Raw genomic sequence first — 14,877 nt, 5'->3', positions numbered from 1 at the left:
GGCGTAGGATCTAGAACCACCCTATCAGTCGTCCGCTATAGCAGTAAATCCTCTAACCGCTTCATTCTTTCCTTCTGTCGGCGCGTAGCATCCATCGTTGCTGTGCCGCTATTGCCTGCCGTGTCACCAGATCCGTCAACACTGCAAGTTGATCCTGCAACTCACGGACCTCACTAGATCCGAAGGTAACGGAGGTCTCCACTTCCTCCGGATCAGTTGCTTCTGTAGCACACTGGACCTGTGCAAATTGCGAGGTTCGAGTGATTGGATGTGTTCCGAGCTTTTTCACACTTGGTGGAGAGTCGTAGAATGTTTTTCGATCTAAAAAAGTTTGAAAATCTGAGTTCTGGACCAGTCCTGAGAGTTTTAACTCTCAAGGACCAGTCCTTGGCTGGGAGAGACCGGTCCCCCCGGAACAGTATTGTGGCAGCCTTAAGGCAACCGGTCCCTGGCGGATGAGACCGGTCCCCGAGCGCGTCCACGCGGGGAGAGACCGGTCCCATGTGGGGAGAGACCGATTCCCGAACGTTGGATTTTCGGGGCAGGCCGAGAGACTGGTCCCAGGTCGGGGAGACCGGTCCCTCAGTCCGAAAACTGCCCAGTCCGGGCTGATGCAATATTGGGAAATTGAGGGGCTTCTCTGGATTTTGTTACATTAGATGGCCTATATGGCCATTCCACCCTCTCTCTTCCTCATTTCTCTTCTCTCAACCCTCCCCACACCCTTGATAGAGAAGGAGAAGAAGAAGAAGGAAGGAAGGAGAAGAAGAAGACCACCAAGAGGACTTGGAGCATCTTTCTCTCCTCCTCTTCTTCCCTTGGGTGCTTGAAGGCTTGGACTTCGAGCATGCTAAAGAGGATATCTTCATTCTTGGAGCTTGGATTGGAGCTTCTTATGAGGTTTGTTGCTTGTTCCTCCCCTCTAAACCTAGTTTTGGTGGATTTTTGGGAGATGAAACCCTAATGTGGGAAATCTAGGGTTTATTTGGAGCTTTTTGATTTAGGGCTTTTTGAGCTAATCTATTTGGATTAGAACCTTGGTTTAGGTTGCTTTGGAAGGGATCTACCTTCCATTTGAGCTTTGTGAAGGGATTTCTACACTATAGGTGAGATTTTGGCTAATTTTGCCACTAACTATTCTTAAATTCTATCTCCTTTGGAATCTATAGTTCACCTACTCGATACCAATCGTCTTAACTTTCATCATAGCTTACTTGATGATCAACCAACGTAACAACGTAATAACGTACTAAACGTATATCATAACGTAATAATGCAAACACTCCGTTACGTACTAAAATAAGCAACGTATTAGTTCTATATATATATAGATAGACAAATAATTTGATTGGACATCAACGGAGGAAACTTGGACAACCAGCTCATAAAGGGAACCCACCGGCATGGGTGACCCTTGGTACCTCAACCAAGAGTGGGGTGCACCAAAACCCCACAAATGTCCAAGCGTGCACTCGCCGCGACGCCGCGCTCCTTTCCCGCATCGAAGCATCTATCGCGGGATGGGGTCTCTGGTCTCGATCGTCATGGGGCAGCTGTATCGAATGCCCAATTTCTTTACTTTTCTTGTGTTACATTGTACTACATAATTTCTATATTTACAACATTATTAAATCTAACGTAAACCTACTTTTTCCTTACCATCAACTCCACATTTTACGTACTTATACTTACTTACATTATTATATCCTACACAAATACAACAAACTATGGAGGGTAATACGTTAGAACTAACTTTACACAAGGACCAACTTTGAAGCGTGTAACATAACTAACGATACGGAACTTGCATGTCCCCTCTGAGATAGGCGTCATGTCCTCTTTGGGACAGGCAAGCCGCCAGACAGCCGCCACGGCGCTGGGCCGGTTTAACCTCTCACCAGCGCCCCGCACTGTCCAAACTCAGGTACCTTAGCCATTTAGTGGAACATTAGAAAATAAGAATCACCTAACAATAGCGTACAACCAGGGCACCAAAAAATGAGGATCAACCTCAAAAGGTGCATTTAGAGCCACACTAAAAATAAAAGGCGTAAATAAAACTAGCGTAACTCTAAACACCAAAAACCGGCAATGTGGATAAGTGGGGGGAGATCCACAACCTATGTTAGATCTATCTAGGAACCCGTGAGGTTTTGAAAGTGATTCAGGTTTAAAACAGGGTTGTGATCACGGCGAAATACTGTGATCCAAAGTGAACAGGGTTGATGTAATGTTCGGGTTACGGGGAAATACGGTAACCGAATTATCATTCGATTTTCACATTCAAAGTTCGGAAGAGCACCGTAATACATGCCAGGATACAGGGTGTACTCTCTATACAGATTTACGTGTAATAGGAAGAGTAAGAGTGATATATTTTGTACGAGAATTCAGTATGGATCTTACGATTCGTGTACGTATTCAGAGTGTACGGTGAGAGATGATGTATCTCCAGGTTTTTACATAATATATATTACATCCGTAAAATTCGTAAGATTTTTAAGTACTATTTATGTAAATAGTACCTTTACGTACTTAAAGATGAAATGCTTCGTACTTTGCAGCCTATACTCTTAAAGAGTATACGATCCGATCCAGTTTGGGTGGCTTGAAGCGCGTTGGGAAGCAAGCGAAGTTGCTTCTACGGGTGATCAGAGGATCGTGGGATCCTCGTAGTTTTTCACTCGATGTTCTTCATTTGCTTGTTGATGATCGAGTTTGTAATTGGATGGTTCGTTTTCCNCATTCCGATTTCAGCACAAGTCACTTCTGACTTATATTTTACTTTTATAAATCCAATAAAAGTAGTTTCTCACACTATTTTTATTTATTTTTATTTTTATACCAAAATCTGGTATGTTACAAAACCTATCTTTCATCTTCTCCGGATCTCGCGCACACCAACGGGTTGTCCACGCCCCACGTCCGAATCCACGAACGCCACGTCCCGAATCCACAAAACGTCCACACTTCGAATCCACGAAGCCTTAATCATGCCGAATCCACGACGCCTACTCGAATCCACGAGCACACTCCGTCCGGAGCAAGAGTACCAAGATTGATGATGATTTATTGCTTAGACAATCATTAAAGAACCGTAGAAGATGTTTCTAAGCAATAGCCGGATCAATTCTCCATGAAGAACAAGAAATTAAGGTTTCAAGAATTGATCCAATAGAAACTTGTTGTTGGAGAAAGAAAGAGAGCACCCAACAAGTTTCTAGGGTTTTTAAAAGATATTCTATACTTCGCTATCTTTTAGAAACACCCCTACATCTTATTTATAGTTTTTGAAGACTTAGAAACTGACTAGGATTGCAAAAACCTAATTTTAAAAACTTATGTCGTCCTCAGGGACCGGTCTTCTCGAGGAGATCGGTCTTTGGGAGACCGGTCCTCCAAGTTGGAGACCGGTCCTTCGCTGCGTAGCTGAGAAACTTGACTACGGGGACAGGTCCTCAATTCAGAGACCGGTCCCTTCCTGCGGAACAAGATAAACCACTTACGAGAACCGGTCCTCAAGACTAGAGACCGGTCTCCCAAAACTTCTACGCAGAGAAGCTTGATCGGTCCGGTCCCTCTTATCAAGGACCGATCCCTGAGCTCTGAGATTTTTTAGAAAAGTCCAGTTTGATCAACAAAAACATAATCTAAGTCTTCCAAACTTATTTTAACAATAAAATCTCACCACAAAATATTTATAAATCATCATCAATGGTATTTAAACTTACTGAGCATTGTGCCTTCATGTTTTGAGTCTTCGAGTCTTCAATCTTCATCTCTTCTTCTTTAAACATTCAAGACTCCAACATACTTTACGAAATATACTAACATAAAATCCATAACAATCTTCCCCTTTGGCAATTTCGTGACAAAACTCAAAAATACATCAAAATACTCACAATGCTCAACTCTCCAAACAAAAATGAAATTCATTGCCATCACCAAAACAATGAACTTCTCGCGTGAAAAATCCAAAGAAAATACAAAATTACAATTTCGCAACTCCTAAACACACTCTGTGACTTAAACACAAGGAGTCTTGAAGTCTTCGAGAATCTGCAGAAAGAATACTTTCTCCTCGAACAAAGTTAGTTAAAAAAATAAACTTCTCTAAAAACAATGAAAATCTCTCCCCCTTTGTTCATGCAAATCTCTCCCCTTTGTTCATGAAAATCATAAATCTCATCTCTCTCTCCCCCTTTTTGTCAAAAATTGCCAAAAGAAAGTACCAAAAACAGAGAGAGTACCAATAATGTAAGTGCATGAATAGGATAAATTCACATAGACTTCATACAATCCACAACTTTCCGAAACGAACCAGAAGCACCTTGGAAGAGACTATAGGCTCTTCGGATGTTGTGCTACCTTCAAAGCCGATTGACCTTTTATTTCTTTTCTTTTTCATTTTCTATTTTTAATCCGTCGAGAAAAAAAAAAAAAAAAAAAACGTGCCCTGTAACAGTTTAAGAGAAATGAAAGTTGTTGATTACAGTTTGGAGAACAGAATCGAAAATCCATGTAACCAGTTTTAAAACTAGTGGTCCAATACACTTTGCTGATTCGAAAAATTTTGAATTTTTAAAAACGCTTTTAAACTTAATTAAATTTGATAACGAATTAAGAGCTTACTCCAAAAAATCATTATAATGGATGTCAAAATATTATTAAGATTTCAAAATACATCCGAAACATCAAAACTTTTGTTAAGTCAAAAATGACCTCGTATTTCAAAATCTCAGATGAACGGCTTCACAGAAAAATTGCATTTCTAGAATCTCGGCCAAATTAACACCAATTTGTCGCATCATTCAAATAAGAATTTAAGCAATTATGATACCTGGGGTGCCTTTGAGGCATCGTTTCTCAAACTAACACCTATTAACTTCCGGAAAATTCTAAAATATTCATTTCTTTTCCAACCTTTTTGGTTTATTCAAAATCAATCTTCATTGTGGTAGCTTCAAACCACTGTGCTGAACGACCGGACCGGGTGTAAGCTCTTTCCACATGTGGTGATAGTTTTTCACACTCCTTTTGGATGTACACTCTTTCAACATTTTTAAAACTAGGAGTTTTCGTTTTCTTATTTTTTTTAATAATTCAAACCACCCTAAATAGACAATCTTAACAATTGAGAAATATTTTTGACAATTTTTAGTTATATAGCAATATACTATCTATCATATCCAACACTCCCAACCCGAGATAAGATTAATCACCAAGAATCAAATTGATTTCAAAATTTTTATGAATATATGTATTAAGAAATCATATATTAAATTATCATCAAAATAATAAAAAATGGAGTAAAACCGATACTTAATATGAATTTAATTCAAGATGAATTCCGGTTAAAAACACTTTGAAAAATTCTAATCTCCCCAAAATAACGATTTTCAATCGTCTCCTTTCTCAAAAAAATTTTAAAAATCCCAAACATCCTTCCTCAAATCAATTTTTAAAAATAAATTTTACACACGAAAATCTACACATAATGCAATGAATAAAAATATGCAACAAGCACCAAACAAAGCATTACATAATCAATCAAAACAAATTAACACGAAGGGCAAGGAAAGATATCACCTTTCCGAATCCAAACTTGTCGGATTTTGCGTTGCCTTGTCTTGTCGACATTAAGCACAATTTGCTTTGATTTTTGATCAACCGTTGGTCGTTTCGTCGCTTGAGGCTTCGGTTGGAATTGTTGATGAAACTTTGAATTCCGGTTTGCTTGTGGGAATGGTCGAACTTGACGTTGTGGCTTAGAAGTCCGGTTCCCTTGAGGTGTTTGACTTAAATGATTTTGCTTTTATTCCGTGGGGGATGTCGAGTCGTAGATTGTGCCGATTGAGCTTTAGAAGCTGGGCAACTCTTTTTGATGTGTCCTTTGTTTTCGCATCGATGACACACCTTTTCTTTCAAAATTGTTGAGACTTTAGATGTCGACTTTGAATCCTTCTCAACATATGTCCTTTCAGAGCTGAGGCCCAACTTGTTCGTTTGACCTAATCCGAGTATATGATCTAATTTCTTTGATCCGGAAGAGAATCTTTGTATGTCGGATTGAAGTTGACGAACTTGATTGGTCAATGACTTGTTGGATATGTGCGATTCCTCGAATTGTTGCTCCAAAAATCCAACCTTGTCTTTATATGATTTGATCGTTGATTCTCCTTCATCAAGTTTCTCTTGGAGAATTAAGTTATTCTTTGAAATCGATTCCTTCTCCTCCTTAAGAGCTTTATTCATTGTCTTCAAGTTGTTGTTTTTCTTTTCAAAATCCAACAAACGATGCCTCAACTTCTTATTAAATTTGGCCATCTTTTTCGAATCGATAAGAAGTTGATGATACGCTTCCGCTATATCCTCGTCGTTTGACTCCTCCTCGCTTTCGTCGTTGTCGCTCGATGACCTATGCAAGGAAGGCGAAATACTCGAGTTAGAAACAATAGAGGATAAACAAACAACGTTAGACGAAGGCAAAGAAGTGTTAATAAACAAAGCAAGTTCATTCTTTCCTTCGTCACTTGAACTTGATTCACTTGAAGATGAATCATCCCAAGTTTTAGCTTGCAAAGCCTTCTTTGTATATGATTTCTTAGAGGGACAATCCGTTGCAATATGACCGTAGCCTCTACACTTGTAACATTGGATTTCCCTTTCAAAATCATATTTTTCTTTCGAAGGCTTTGCAAGGCTTTTATCCTTAGATTTTGAATTAGAAGAATGCTTAGAAAAGGATTTAATCTTCGAAGATAAAGATTTGTCCAAATTGTTCTTCTTTCGGAAATTCCGGCGAAATTTTTTCGTGAGAAGCGCTAATTGATGTTCGAAGTCAGCAAGCGAAACATCTCCGTCGGAATTCGAGACATCGTCTTCTTTCTTTATCGATTTGAGTGCAACCCCTGTACTTTTAGAAGAAGACTTGGCAAAAGATTGATTAGTAGGAAATGTCATCTCATACGTTTGTAGAGCGCCTACTAATTCTTCGACTTTCATCTCGTCCGGATGCTTTACGGTTTCTATCGCGGCAACCTTTGCCCGAAAGCATTCCGGAAGAGTTCGAAGAATTTTCTAACAACCTTAGCATCCGGGATTTTCTCTCCCAAGTTAGCACATGTATTCACAACGTCTTGTAGACGCGTATAGTACTCGGCAAAGGTCTCGTTTTCATCCATAGAAATAGAATCAAACTTGCTTGTTAGCATTTGCAATTTTTGGACCTTTACTAAGCTCGTTCCTTCATGCGTAACTTGTAGAGTATCCCAAATCTCCTTGGTGGTTTCACACGCCGAAACACGAGTAAACTCCGTTTGAGACAATGCATTGAATAAAGCATTTATGCCCTTGCCGTTAAACGAAGATGCCTCGTTTTCATCTTTCGTCCACTTGTTCCGTAGTTTTGGCGTTTCAACATTCTCAACCTTTTCAATAGGATGTTTCCATCCAAAATCTATTGATTGCCAAACGCGCTCATCGATTGCGATTAGAAAAGCTCTCATACGAACTTTCCAATAGGCATAGTTTGTGCCATCGAAGAGCGGTGGTCGATTACTGTTTCCGCCTTCGGCCATTAGATAATAATTTTGTAATACACTGAACTATGGCAAAATGCGAAGTTCGAGTGAAGGAACAACAATTGAAACTACCCTACAACTTGTGAAGGATGATTGGGGGGTTTCTGCAAGATTTTGGGACAAGCGAGTAGTTGGAAATGGAAAAGTGCATTGTAAATGCACTATTCAAATGTAGTAATCTGAACTTGGCCGATTATGATGTTTGAGGAGTGGAATGGGTATTGGGAGCCAACCCACATCTTTTAAAGAGTTGTAGTGAGGTTCTTGATGAGTTAAAGGAGTGGTTGAACCATCAGAAGATCGAAAGTACATTGGAACTTCGAAATGCAGAATTTTGCATAGTGTACCGGTACAAACTTGGTGGTGTACCGGTACACAGCACAGCAGTAGCTGCGTGGCTGAGGCTATTTTGGTCTTTTCACTTTCTAAACTCATCCTTATTAGCTCTGGTCGATCTCTGGGCTTATCCTTATCCCTCTGGAGCTGAGGAGAAGGTAAGAGCTTTTCTCTCTCTTTCTCTCTCTCTAGGTTTTCCAATTGAAGATGGAAAACTAGTGTGTTAAGCTTGATTCTCCCTCTTCTCTTGATGTTGACTGAAGTGAAAGGCTTTGAACTTGAGTTTTGTTATTGGAGAAGGAGATTTTGGGAGGTATTTCGTGACTTTAGCTCAGCAAGAAACTGAGTTGAGATTTGGTAAGGTAAACAACTCAACTTCTCTCTAGTCTGAAGTTATACTAGTAAAGTTGAGTTGGTTCTTGATTTCCTTATTACCAGCAGGTTTTGGAAGGATTAAATAGCCATGGAAGAGGTATTTCTCTGGTCTAACTCAGCTAGGAACTGAGCTGAAGCTTAGTGAGGTTAGTAATCCAACTCTTCTCTCTCTTTAATTGAAGTATGGATAATTATAGTAAGTGAAGTTGAACCTGAACCTTGCTTCGTGGTTACCAGCTGGTTTGGAAGACTTTATAGCAGCAATAAGGGTGTTGTTTCATTGTGTTTCTTCAATCCTAACTCAATAGAAAGCTGAGTTACAGCTCGTGAAGGTAATTAGCTAATTTCCCTCTTGAGTTGATGCGATAATAGTGGTATTGGTTATAACTCTGAAACAGTTTTAATGCAGTCCACAGCAGGTTCGCAGCAGGGGAATTGGGCCCCTTTTGAGATGAGTTTAGTGACTGTTATGGACTGACTATGATGTGTTTCAACCTAAGTTGAAGCCATGCAAGGTGAGCAATTTAACTTCTTACTAAATTGGAATGTATTGGTAAACTATTGATTGAGTTCTTGGGGTATATTCAAAGCAGATTCACAGCAGATTGTTGAACCCCATTAGCTGAAATTTGTGATGCCTTAGAAGGAGAAATTTGAGACTTTTTAACCTGAATTGAAGTGGAATTAAAGCTGGATGTTATTCTAGGTGAGATTCCAACCTAGAGTATATGATTATATTGGGTTTACTATGTGGAAGCTTGGTTAACTCCGAACTGATTTGGAATCATTGTTAGGGTACTCGGAGGCTTCGAATTACCTTCATTGGTAGAATTGATGAGGCGTCGACTATTTGGTCGGTCGGACCTTCCCGAAATGGGTGAATTCCCCCTATGTCTCCTTTGACATTATGAATTGAAGTTATTACTTATTTATGAATATATGTATAGTGCGAGGAGTTGAAACATGCGTGAATGTGTAGATCATATCGGATATGATAGCATATCTAAACAATAAGGAAAGACTTATAACTTGCTTATTTCAATAATCACTTGTTTGATTATTATGCATTCATGGTATTAATGATTTGTATAAGCAAGTTAAGCTTGAGGTTATTTAAAAAGATATAACTATTACAGCGTGAATATACCATTTAGCTCAGCTGAACAGCAAAGGAAGTGACGTACTTGGGATTACGCTAAGTAATGTTATATTGTAAGCATGATGGCTATACTTGAATCTGTCGTGCAGATGAATTGGCTTGAGTATACATTCATAGTATAGAATGAACTGTATAGAGATTATGTGAAAAGTATTTCATCGATTATTTTGCCTACTTATATTAAGTAGTTGGTTTCTACCTTCACCTGATAAGATTGGCTAGAGCTTCACTTGATATTATATGAACTAGTCAGGTAACTAGAATTTAGTATTGTGACGTAACATGAATGTTATACAATTGGATATAATCTAGTTGAATCAATAACTAGATTTGGATATGATATCATACTTGTATAAACAAGTAGATGTAATTGCATAGCATTTGTTTATTCCAAGTGGTGGAGGTTTACATTGAACTACAGAATATGTGCCCTGAGTCTTTGAGTATAACTTTAGTAAACCACTTTCCTTATGTGTAAGGAATAGTGCGAGAACAATGAGTGAGTGACCAGGTGTAGCCTGATAGAATCACTAGTACGATGTAAAGCTTAAATTTATTAAGTTATATTAACTATTGATAGTGCATTATGTCAACAAGTAATTGAGAGCAATTTATGATTTGGCACTACACTGTCGACCTTGGGTCGAGATGAGATTCCATGATGTCGTTGTGATATTGTACCATGGATTACAGTTTGCATACTAGACAGCCTTCGGGTGGGTCTTTATACTAGACAGCCTTCGGGTGGGTCTTCATACAAGACAGCCTTTGGGTGGATCTTACAAGATTTAAACTTTGAGTAGTTAAACGACAAGTGAACAATGGCATCTTTACCATTTACATTGTGGACAATGTGTCGGTTGAATATTTATTGATGAACAAGCTAGAAGGCTGACATTTTGATTAGTTAGTAACATAATGGCTGTATGTCTCATTATTGCTAATATAGAAGGTAATTACATTTCTATTAATATGAATGATAGAGTCTATCATAATAAACTAGTACCTGCAACCTGTTGATATTTATTTCTGAGCAAGTAGCATGATAGGTTTATTTTTATATCTGTTGTAGTTATTTACTTATTTATTGCTATTTACTCATGCCACAGTTTACCTAGTGGTGTACTTCGCCACTCTCGGCGGCTTACCCACTGGGAACTATTGTTTAATAGTTCTCACGCCCTCTTTATTGTTGTTTTTACAGAGTCTTCCACAGCGGGAAAGGTTAGGGTTCCTGGCGAGGGGTCAGCGGCTAGCTAGAGCCTTCTGGACGTTTACTAGACAACCTTTATCAGTCTATGTAGTTTAGTTTATTGATGTACATTAAGTTCATGTAAATTGTTCTTTGTTCTTATCTATTGTAATAAGGTTTGGGGTTGTATAAGTTAAACTTTTAAGCTTTGCTCTGATTACCTGGTTTGAATCGAATGCTTTTACTATATTGGTTGTAGACGCCTGGTGTATACTTAAGTTATGGTGTACACGGCGGGTCTGTGCACGCGACTGGTGAGCTTCCGCTGAAATCCAGGGCGTGACAAATTTATCTAGATCCCGCTCTAATACCAATTGAAAGTTTTAGGGTGCCCTAGGATCTATCTAGATTGTATCCAACACCTAGAGGGGGGTGAATAGGTGTAACGGCCAAAAACCACAAATCTCAATACGATCAAAATAAATGCGAAAAATAAAAATCACACCGAGATTTACGTGGAAAACTCCAACTAGGAGTAAAAAACCACAGGACCAACACACGATAATAATCCACTAAAAATAAAAGATTACAAGGTGATTTACCGATTCCACGGACTCAAACCTCTCTTTCATCTTCTCCGGATCTCGCGCACACCAACGGGTTGTCCACGCCCCACGTCCGAATCCACGAACGCCATGTCCCGAATCCACGAAACGTCCACACTTCGAATCCACGAAGCCTTAATCACACCGAATCCACGACGCCCACTCGAATCCAAGAGCACACTCCGTCCGGAGCAAGAATACCAAGATTGATGATGATTTATTGCTTAGACAATCATTAAAGAACCGTAGAAGATGTTTCTAAGCAATAGCCGGATCAATTCTCCATGAAGAACAAGAAATTAAGGTTTCAAGAATTGATCCAATAGAAATTTGTTGTTGGAGAAAGAAAGAGAGCACCGAACAAGTTTCTAGGATTTTTAAAAGATATTCTATACTTTGCTATCTTTTAGAAACACCCCTACATCTTATTTATAGGTTTAGAAGACTTAGAAACTGACTAGGATTGCAAAAACCCAATTTTAAAAACTTATGTCGTCCTCAAGGACCGGTCTTCTCGAGGAGACCGGTCTTTGGGAGACCGGTCCTCCAAGTTGGAGATCGATCCTTCGCTGGGTAGCTGAGAAACTTGCGTACGGGGACAGGTCCTCAATTCAGAGACCGGTCCCTCCCTGCACAACAACATAAGCCACTTACGGGAACTGGTCCTCAAGACCAGAGACCGGTCTCCCAAAACTTCTACGCAGAGAAGCTTGATGGGTCCGGTCCCTCTAATCAAGGACCTGTCCCTGAGCCCTGAGATTTTTTAGAAAAGTCCAGTTTGATCAACAAAAACACAATCTAAGTCTTCCAAACATATTTTAACAATAAAATCTCACCACAAAATATTTATAAATCATCATCAATAGTATTTAAACTTACTGAGCATTGTGCCTTCATGTTTTGAGTCTTCGAGTCTTCGATCTTCATCTCTTCTTCTTCAAACATTCAAGACTCCAACATACTTCACGAAATATGCCAACATAAAATCCATAACACTTAGCATAATGTAATGCCATCAAAGAACATAGATGTACATGATGCATGATTTAGTAAGCTAATGTCATAAAAAGGGGCATTGGGCTTGGATTTGACATAGTAAAGCTATGGTCATTGACATAGAAATTATTGAACGATTAAACCTCATATCGAGACATAGAACTAGACCTTCGGGTTACTAGTGACTTTTACCATGTTAGAGACATGATGATTGGGTACTTGAGACGATGATTATTCTTGTTGCCATTTGTGCTCATTCGCACATGCTTGTGAGGGTCGCTCCCTACAAGCCGGCACTCCGGAGTTGGCCTACGCGACTTATGATCGCTCGTGCGGTATCGAGAAACCTACGGGGTCGGGAGGGATAGACTCATTTTCAGAGTAGAAATGCTGGAGCAACAATCAACACTTAGGCGGCGCAAGCCGCACTACACTCGTGTAGGTCCTAAAACAAGATTGGAACTTGGACATAATTTCTTAAATTTGAATCACTGCTAAATAGATCATAGTAGTTAGATTATTGGACATACTCATAGTGTGGCTTTGAGATATTGGGACATATAGTATACTTGATAGAATTACTCATCGTATCTTAATATACTTGGCAGCTGATGAGCGTATTCACCCAACATTGGCATATTCAAACATGATAGCATTGATATACATCACGTTTACTTATGGCATAGCATTTCACTCATGCTTTCAATTCTGCAGTTTATTATAGTCTATTACTACTATTGTTGCTTATCGTACTTACCCTTTTCTTTTGGCGCCTAGTGGTGCATTGAGCTGAGGTCAGTAATTGCCCACTGGGAACTATAAATTATAGTTCTCACGCCCTCTGTTCTATGTTTTATTTCAGAGCCTTCCACTCCGGGCGAGGCTAGGGACCGCGGAAAGGGTATCGCCTCGAGCTAGCTTGCTATCGAGGACGCGTTGATAGGGGTCTACCTTTCGATATTTTATTTTGGAGAGGTTTTGGAGAGTTACTTGTGTATAGAGACCACCCCACTGTGGACTTCTTTGTAATTCTTATTGTACCCTTTTATGCTTATGCTTAGTAGACTACTTTACTCCTTCTCTACTTGTTGCTAGTTTTAGTCGTTAGCCGCTCTGATATCTCTAGATATTTGTTTTTTCTTGCTTTCGCATCTCTTTTGTTGTAGACGCCTTATACGTGTAGGCATATGGCGGGTCTAGGCGCGCTTCCTGGAGGGCCCCCGCCGGTCCCGGGGCGTGATAGATTAATTTGGTATCAGAGCCTAGGGTTGAGTCTTAGTGGACCTAGCAAACCTTAGGCCGGTTGGACTATAGGATATAGGCTCGTGAGAGACGAGGTCAATTCGACTTGTGAGCGAAAGTATTATAATTGGATCTTATGACAACTCTAAAAAGTTAGAGTTTAATCGCAGTGTATGGCTTCTAACTTCGCGGAGGGTTACGTTGGCGGCCGACAACGTAACATCGGGAGTTAGTAGTGAAGGACACTTCCCTACTTTCGCAAGATTTGGGGTTTAGTTATTTTGAGCGGGGATCCGATACCGCGGGTTACTAACTTGCGCTTTTATGATTTGTAGTGACGATGCCGGTTACACGCTCCCAATCCGCCGGAGCGGACGATAAGGCACACCACGAGGAGGTCGAAACCTTCGCGACTTCCGGATCTAGGGAGGTCTGTGACTTGAGATCCCAGCTTGCGGTCCTCACTGACCTTGTAGCGCAACAGGTGGCGACGGCGCAGCAACAGGCCGAGGTGGCACAGCAGCAGGAGGTGTAGATGAAGCACCTAGAGGATCTCCTGCTACAGCAGGCAGCAGCTTCTAGGGAGACTCAAGTTCCCACACCGCCAGCACTCGTAGTGGACGTCGCGCCGAGGGCGCAATGCCCTGCGCCCAGTTCTTCACGTGCTGCACCGGCGATTGCACCACGAGAGGAGGTGGTTGCAGTACCACCGGTCCTGATACCTACGGCGAGGGCAGCTTTCCCTGTGATGGCCGAGGGAGCCGAGCGGGATCGACTCATGGATCGCCTCAACGAGTTCAGGAGGTGTAACCCCAGGATCTTCGATGGAGAGAAAGTTAACCACCGGATAGTAGAGAAGTGGTTGCTGCATATGGAGAAACTTTTCCGCGACACCTTCGTGGAAGAGAGGGACAGAGTTTGGCTCGCCACACACTTTTTGGACGGCGAGGCATACTGTTCGTGGTTGGATATTTAGGAGAACCCCAACACCGACTTGACAGCGATCACCTGGAAGAGGTTCAAGGAGCTCCTACTAGCGCACTACTTCCCTACTAGCGTTAAGAGGAAGATGGAGCAGGATTTGCGCAGCTTGTGCCAGGAGGAGCAGACCGTGGCCGAGTACGAGAGAGTGTTTTCTCGGCTACTTCACTATGTATCCTTCGTAGTGTGGGATGTCGAGGACAAGGCTCGCATTTTTTAGCATGGATTGCGGCCTTCGATCTTTCGATTGGTGCAGTCCTCCAACCTCCGAACCTACCGAGAGGTTGTGAACCGTGCACTCATCGTGGAGGTTGGAGCGGCAAACCTTCAGGAATGTCGCGAGGGCTTGGAGAAGGGGAAAGGCAAGAGGCTTGCGGCTGAGGGTGCGAGCCAGACGCACTCACGGAG

The 14,877-nt window shown here is 40.9% G+C and overlaps 1 long non-coding RNA gene across 3 annotated transcripts; it reads left to right on the top strand.

The window, feature by feature from the left end:
* Window positions 8,063-10,526, top strand: LOC109721195. Of its 3 annotated transcripts, XR_002219168.1 has the most exons (7): window positions 8,063-8,077; window positions 8,183-8,281; window positions 8,361-8,440; window positions 8,532-8,626; window positions 8,704-8,809; window positions 8,888-9,000; window positions 9,089-10,526. It is a non-coding gene; the product is annotated as an uncharacterized LOC109721195 (long non-coding RNA). The 3 variants fall into 3 exon arrangements; XR_002219167.1 differs by lacking the exon at window positions 8,063-8,077 and having other exon boundaries at window positions 8,084-8,281; XR_002219169.1 differs by lacking the exon at window positions 8,063-8,077 and having other exon boundaries at window positions 8,084-8,281; window positions 8,693-8,809.

The sequence above is a fragment of the Ananas comosus genome, linkage group 15 (assembly GCF_001540865.1).
Source record: "Ananas comosus cultivar F153 linkage group 15, ASM154086v1, whole genome shotgun sequence".
NCBI classification, from domain to species: domain Eukaryota; kingdom Viridiplantae; phylum Streptophyta; class Magnoliopsida; order Poales; family Bromeliaceae; genus Ananas; species Ananas comosus.
The sequence above is the reverse complement of the archived record's forward strand: the minus strand, read 5'-3'. Positions and strand labels throughout refer to the sequence as shown.